This window comes from Hemitrygon akajei, chromosome 26 (assembly GCF_048418815.1).
Source record: "Hemitrygon akajei chromosome 26, sHemAka1.3, whole genome shotgun sequence".
NCBI lineage: Eukaryota > Metazoa > Chordata > Chondrichthyes > Myliobatiformes > Dasyatidae > Hemitrygon > Hemitrygon akajei.
Window position 1 is genome coordinate 21361510 of NC_133149.1, and position 6647 is coordinate 21368156.

The 6647-nt window shown below is 41.5% G+C and overlaps 1 protein-coding gene across 1 annotated transcript in view; it reads right to left on the bottom strand.

Annotated features, from left to right (window-relative positions):
- The window catches only part of ei24 (EI24 autophagy associated transmembrane protein), a 53121-nt gene extending 51141 nt beyond the window's left edge, over nt 1–1980 (bottom strand). Inside the window, exon 1 of the mRNA XM_073029707.1 lies at nt 1898–1980. The gene's annotated coding sequence lies outside the window, so the exon portion shown is untranslated. The remainder of the gene's footprint in view (nt 1–1897) is intronic.
- Nucleotides 1981–6647: the final 4667 nt, after the last annotated feature.

Below are 6647 nucleotides of genomic sequence, written 5' to 3' on the forward strand. Positions count from 1 at the left end.
ACAAATTGGCATATAGGAGGGAGACTGAAAATCTAGTTGAATGGTGCCACAACAACAACTCACTCAATGTCAGCAAAACCTAAAGAGCTGATTTAGAAGGAAGGAATCAAGGTTTCATGAGCCAGTCTTCATTAGGGGATTGGAGGTGGAAACCGTCAGTAACTTTAAATTCCTCGCTGTTATCGTATCAGAGGATCTGTCCTGGGACAAGCTCACAAGTGCCATTTCAACAAAGGCACAGCAGCACCTCAATTTTCTTGGAAGTTTTCGCAGATTCTGCATGTCATCTAAAACTTTGACAAACTTCTATAGATGCACAGTGGAGAGGATCTGGACTGGTTGCATCACGGCCTGATATGGAAACACCAGTCCACAAGAACAAAAAAAACCAAGTGGTGGATACAGCCCAGTCCATCAGAGGAAAAGCCTGAGGTGAGCACAAGGAAGCAGCATTCATCAGGGACCCTCACCATCTAGGCCATGCTCCCTTCTCACTGCTGCCATCAGGAAGAAGGTAGAGGAGCCTTTGGTTCCACACTACCAGGTTCAGGAACAGTTATTACCCTTCAACCATCAGGGTCTGAAACCAGAGTGGATAATGTCACTCACCTCAAAATTGAGCTGATTCCACAGCCTATGGACTCACTTTCAAAGACTCTACAATTGATGCTCTCAGTATCATTATTTATTTAACTGAATTTAATTATTTATTATTTTTGTTTTGTATTTGCAAAGTTTGTCTTTTGCACACTGGCTGTCATTCTTTGTGTAGTTTTCCCATTGAGTCTATTGTGTATCTTTGTTCTGCTGTAAATGCTTGCAAGAAAATTAATCCCAGAATAGTATATGGTGACATTTACATACTTTGATAATGAATTTACCTTGAAATTTGAAATATTTGCGGGGGACCCTGGGAGGAACTTCTTCACTTAGAAGTGCAAGTGGATGTGGGCTTGACTGCAACATTTGAGGGAAGTTTGGATAAGTACGTGGATAAGAGTGCGGAGGGCTACGGTCCAGGTGTGGATCAAAGGAACTACACAGTTCTGCACAAATTAGATGAGCTGAAGGGCCTGTGTCTATGCTGCAGTGCTCTATGACACTGAACACCCACACTATGCCAATACCACTGCATGGTTCTGGTAAACTGTTTCAGTTGAAGAATTTAGTCACTGCAACACTGATCTAAGAAACTTAGGCAATTTTAACCATGGGCTATAATATTAAGTGTCATTTTTCTAAGATATACTCTTATACCATTTGACAAAAATATACATTTTATTAAACTGCGTTAATTTAAAAACTACATCAGACCTCATCTGCTTTCCAAACATCGAAGTCAAAGCACCAGAATTCTACCACTTTGTACAAAAGATGACACACCATCGCACCCTCAACAACATCAAAAACGGTTCACAGATACCAATGGACACCTCAATACTGTTCTGCCAGGGTTTTGATCTGTTTCATGTCCCTTCTTTGACGAAACATTCTTTTGCACCAGTGAAACGAGCAGACGCCTCTTTCTCACATCTAAATATTTTAAAAACTACGTTTAAATCCTATTTCTAACCCTCTCCCCTTCGGAATAATTTAACTAGCTGTTCTCCCTCTCTCAACCAACCATAGTAGCCGTTGTTTAAGATGTAAATAAATAAATGTACAGAAGGAATAGAAAGGCAGAGTAAGGGGGTAGATCACAGCCCTGAAAGATGCCTGAGAGTGAGAGAGAGGACAATGACCCAAGCACCAGCCGCCAACCCCCGCCCCAGATTCCACCAGTGACTAAATACATAACCTGTATGCTCCAATCCTCTTAATAACACTCTTCTCTACCCTCCCATCCTTAAACCATCCACTTGACCTCGTACCGCCAGTTAAACGGATAAATACTCACTCATTCCCCGCAGGTCGAGAGCTTTTCACTCAAGGCCTGGTCAGCATCCATTTCCGCGCGTGCGCATGGAGCACAGCGACGGGAAATGTAGTTTGTACGCCTACACATCCCAGCATGCAACTCAAAGGCAGCCGTGACTTCGGGTAAATTGAAACTACAGAGCCCAGTTTCCATTTCGCTGGCTGAAACGAGGGCGGTGAATGACAGGTGTGGAAGGAATAGTGAAATATGTTTCTGAGTTGTTTTTAATGCTGGTCAGTTTCATAAAGCTGAGGGCTCCAAGTGGGGAATTCTCTCCAAATTTTACTTACAAAGGTGTTTGTACTTGTGTATATGACTTCATTTAGAGCAATACAAAGAAAAAAGGGGAATGGTTCAAAAAGTTGGAGGCCACAGCCCAAGTTCCAAATTTATTATTTCCTAAAATAAGTGAATCCAACGGTTTATCTTTCCCTTCTGTTCTTAAACCTATGTAGTCTAATTCTTGATTCCCTATCCCTGAGAAAATAACTGTGCATTCACCCTACCTATGCCCTTCATGATTTTGTACACCTCAATATGATTACCACTCAGTTTTCTACACTCCAATGAATAAAGTCCTTTATTCTCCACCCTGAAAACTTTTGCTGTTTGATCATGTTTAAGATTCCTTCTTCTATGTTCTAGATTCAAAGCATAAGCTATTTAAAAATGTTTTTAGTTATGCCACTCTTAATTCTCTTTCCTTTTGTTTTATGTATAGAGTATAGAACTGTACAGAACAGGAACAGGCCCTTTGTCAACAATGTTATGCCAAACTAATGAAATTAATAATCAAATACCCAACTAAATTAATTCCTTCTCCCTACAGATGTCCATATTCTTCATTTCCTGCACGTTCATGTACCTAGCTAAGAACCTCTTGAATGTTTCATTTGTATCTGCCTCCACATCTGCCCCTGGTAGCACATTCCAGGTATCTGCTGCTCTCTGAGTAAAAAAAACTTGACTTGTATATCTCCTTTGAACTTGCTCTTTTCACATTAAATGCATGTCCTCTGGTATTAGACATTTAAACCTTGGGAAACCAGATACAGGCTTTCTACTCTGTCCAACCTCTCCTCATAACACATGCCCTCTAATCTAAGCAGCATCCTGGTAAACCTCTTCTGCACTCTCTCCAAAGCTTTGACATCCTTCTTTCAATGATGTGACCATTGAAAGAGTGGAATGCAATACTCTAGATGCAGCCTAACTAGTATTTTATAAAACTACAACATAACCTCCAGATTCTTCAGCTCAATTCCTTAACTAAAAGGCAAGTATGGCATATACCTTTGTTAACCACCTTATCAACCTGTGTAGCCACTTTCAGGGATCAACAACTTGGACCTCAATATCCCTCTGCACGTCAAAATTGTTAACAATCTTTCCATTAACAATATGCTGCTGTCTCTTTGCATTTGATATCCCAAAGTGCTTCACATTTCACATTTGGCTAGGTTATACTCCATCTGCCAATTTTTGTCCATATCTTGAACTGATCTCTATCCTGTCTATCCACAACACTACCAATCTTCACATTGTTTGCAAATTCCATAGCCCACTCAGTCAGGTTTTAATTGAAGTCCCAGTATGGATCCTTGTGGAACACGACTATTTCAATAGTTCCATTTAATATCAGAAAACATATACTGTACAATATACAACCCGAAATTCTTACTGTCCACAAACATCCTTGAAACAAGAAAACCTCCAAAGAATGAATGACAGAAAAAAATGTAAGAACCCCAAAGCCTCCCTGCCTCCCCCCCTATGTGCAAGCAGCATCAACCCTCCCCTCCCCCACTTATTCTAGCATAAAACATCAGCATTCCCACCACCCATCATGCCAGCAACAGGAAAGCCCCCAGAGAGAGACCATGGGCTACAGTCCACCAGAAACTAACTGTTCACTCCAACATATCAACATCCCACAGACACTCTCTCACTTATAAGGGAGAGGCAGATATTTCTCCTTCCACAATGACAGAGGAGACAAACATTCACTATTTTGATGTTAGTCAATCTGAAGCATTGCTTTTTATTTCAAATTCCCCAACTTAAGAATCGGCAGCAAACTCTCTCTCTCCATTGAGAGAGATTGATTGATTACTGAGCACAGAGCCCTTCAACAGCCATTCAAGCTGTCTTTGATGTTCCAGCTTCCACTATGCTTCAGTTTGCGACACCAGCGAGAATTCATGTCCTTCGGGGCCACGCAAGGTCGACTTCAGGTTGAACGTGGACATACCAAAACATGGCCGACTGGCAAGTCTCACAAACAGGAACACGCCGTTGTGCAGAACCACAGTTTTGAGTGCCGCTGTAGACCAAGATCTTGGGAAGATATTGGAGTTCATTATTAAGGATGAGGGTTTGGGGTACTTGGAGGCACATGTTAAAGGAGGCCAAAGTCGGCATGGTTACCTTAAGTGGAAGTCTTGTCTGACACCTCTGTTGCAATTCTTTGAGGAAATAACAGGCAGGATAGACAAAGAAGAGTCGGTGGATGTTGTTTACTTGGACATTCAGAAGGCCTTTGTCAAGGTGCCGCATGTGAGGCTGCTTAACAAAACAAGAACCCTTGGTATCACAGGAAAGATACCAGCATGGATAGAAGTTTGGCTGATTGGCAGGAGGCAAGGAGTCAGAATGAAGGGGGCCTATTCTATTTGGCTGCCAGTGACAAGTGGTGTTCCGTAGTATTGGGACCACTTCTTTTCAGGTTATATGTCAATAATTTGGATGATGGACTTGATGGCTTTGTGGCTAAGTTTGCAGATGATACAAAGATAAGTGGAGGGGCAGGTAATGTTGAGGAAGCAGGGAGTCTGCAGAAGGACTTGGAGAGATTGGGAGAATGGGCAAAGTGGTGGCAGATGGAATGTAGTGTAAGGAAGTGTGTGGTCTTGCACTTTGGTAGAAGGAATAAAAGTACAGACTACTTTCTAAACGGAGAATTTCCTCCGATAGAGGATGGTGAATCTGTGGATTCATTGCCACGGGCGGCTTTGGAGGCCATGCAAGTCATTGAGTATACTTAAAACAGAGATTGATAGGTTCCTGGTTAGTCAGAGCACCAAACGTAACACAAAGAAGGGGTTCAGAGGGTAATAAATCAGCCATGATGGAATGGTGAAGTATACTCAATGGGCCGACTGGTCTAATTCTACTCCTGTGTCTTATGGTCACTGATATGAGATTTAGTGATCTGTAGTTTATGGGATTAGCTTGGCAGTGGATTGGAACCAGAGCACCATATCATAAAGAGGAAGGATTGAGAGTAAGGTAGATGTCATGACCAGGAAGAACAGGCAGAAGAAAGTACTAGATACAATAAGACAGATGTATGTATCTTAATGCTATGAGTATTATGTGTAAGTATCTTAATGCTAGGAGTATCATGAGTAAGGGTGATGAACCTGGGGAATTGATCAGTACAGGGAACTATGATATGTTTATGGTTCAATAGGTACATTTAATATCAGAGAAATGTATACAGTATACATCCTGAAATTCTTTTTCTTCATAAACATCCACGAAAACAGAGGAGTGCCCCAAAGAATGAATGATAGTTAAACGTTAGAACCCCAGCTCCCTCCTCCCACGCACAAGTAGCAGCAAGGCAATGATCCCCCCCCACCAGCAAAACGCATCGGCGTCCCCCCACCGAGCACTCAAATGTGCAGCAGAGCGTCAATAAAGACAGACTTGCAGTACCCCAAAGGCTACTCATTCACGTGGTAATTCGAGTCATTACGACTAATCAAACTGAACCATGAGCGTTCTGTAGTAAATGTAGTCTTGCCAGTTTTGTGCCTGCTGTTTTTGGGACCCCTCTTTTGCTTGGACTGTCAGTGATCTGGCCAACCATAACAAGTTGTGAGGAATTAAAAGACTAAAGAGTAAGAAGTCAGTGGAAACAGGAAGGTTTGTATTACAATGCACAAGAGAACCTTTACTGTCCAAAGTCCCTCAGTCATTTACTGTTGTAGGACTGTTAATACAGGGGTGTATCAGAAAATGCTCAGCTAGCTACTCAGTCTGCCTGTGTTTGTCCAATATTTAAGTGTTTAAAGCATGTCCTGTCTCACACATACTGAAAACACAAAACCACACACACACACACACACACACACACACACACACACACACACACACACACACACACACACACACACACACACACACACACACACACACACACACACACACACACGAATAATAATCAGTGACTTTATTATTACTCACAAAAGATCATTAGTGGAAAAAAATTTAACAACCTTGTTAACATTTTGTTTTTCACCATTACACACATCTTCATTTGTGCAATTTCACACATTTCCCTTTTATTCTGCATTTTCCAATGATTAAGAAGACCATTTGACCTATTATGTCTATACTAGTTCTGAGTAGTCTTGTCAACACCATTCCTGCACTTTTTTCCCCTCATACATGTTTATCAACATCAGCCTAATTTTCTCACCAGCAACTGCAACACTATACTTAGATGAATTCTTAATGTAAATCGGTCTAACAACTAGTTTGCCTTTGAAATGCAGAGGGGAAAACCAGAGCACTTGGGGAAAATCCATGTGGTCACAGAAAGAATCTACACTAGTATCATCTGAGGTTAGAATCAAACTTGAGTCTCGAGTTGTAAAACATCAGCACTGCTTACAATGTCACTGCTGTCCTGGCAGTAAGAATTGCAGAATTTTCTCATTGA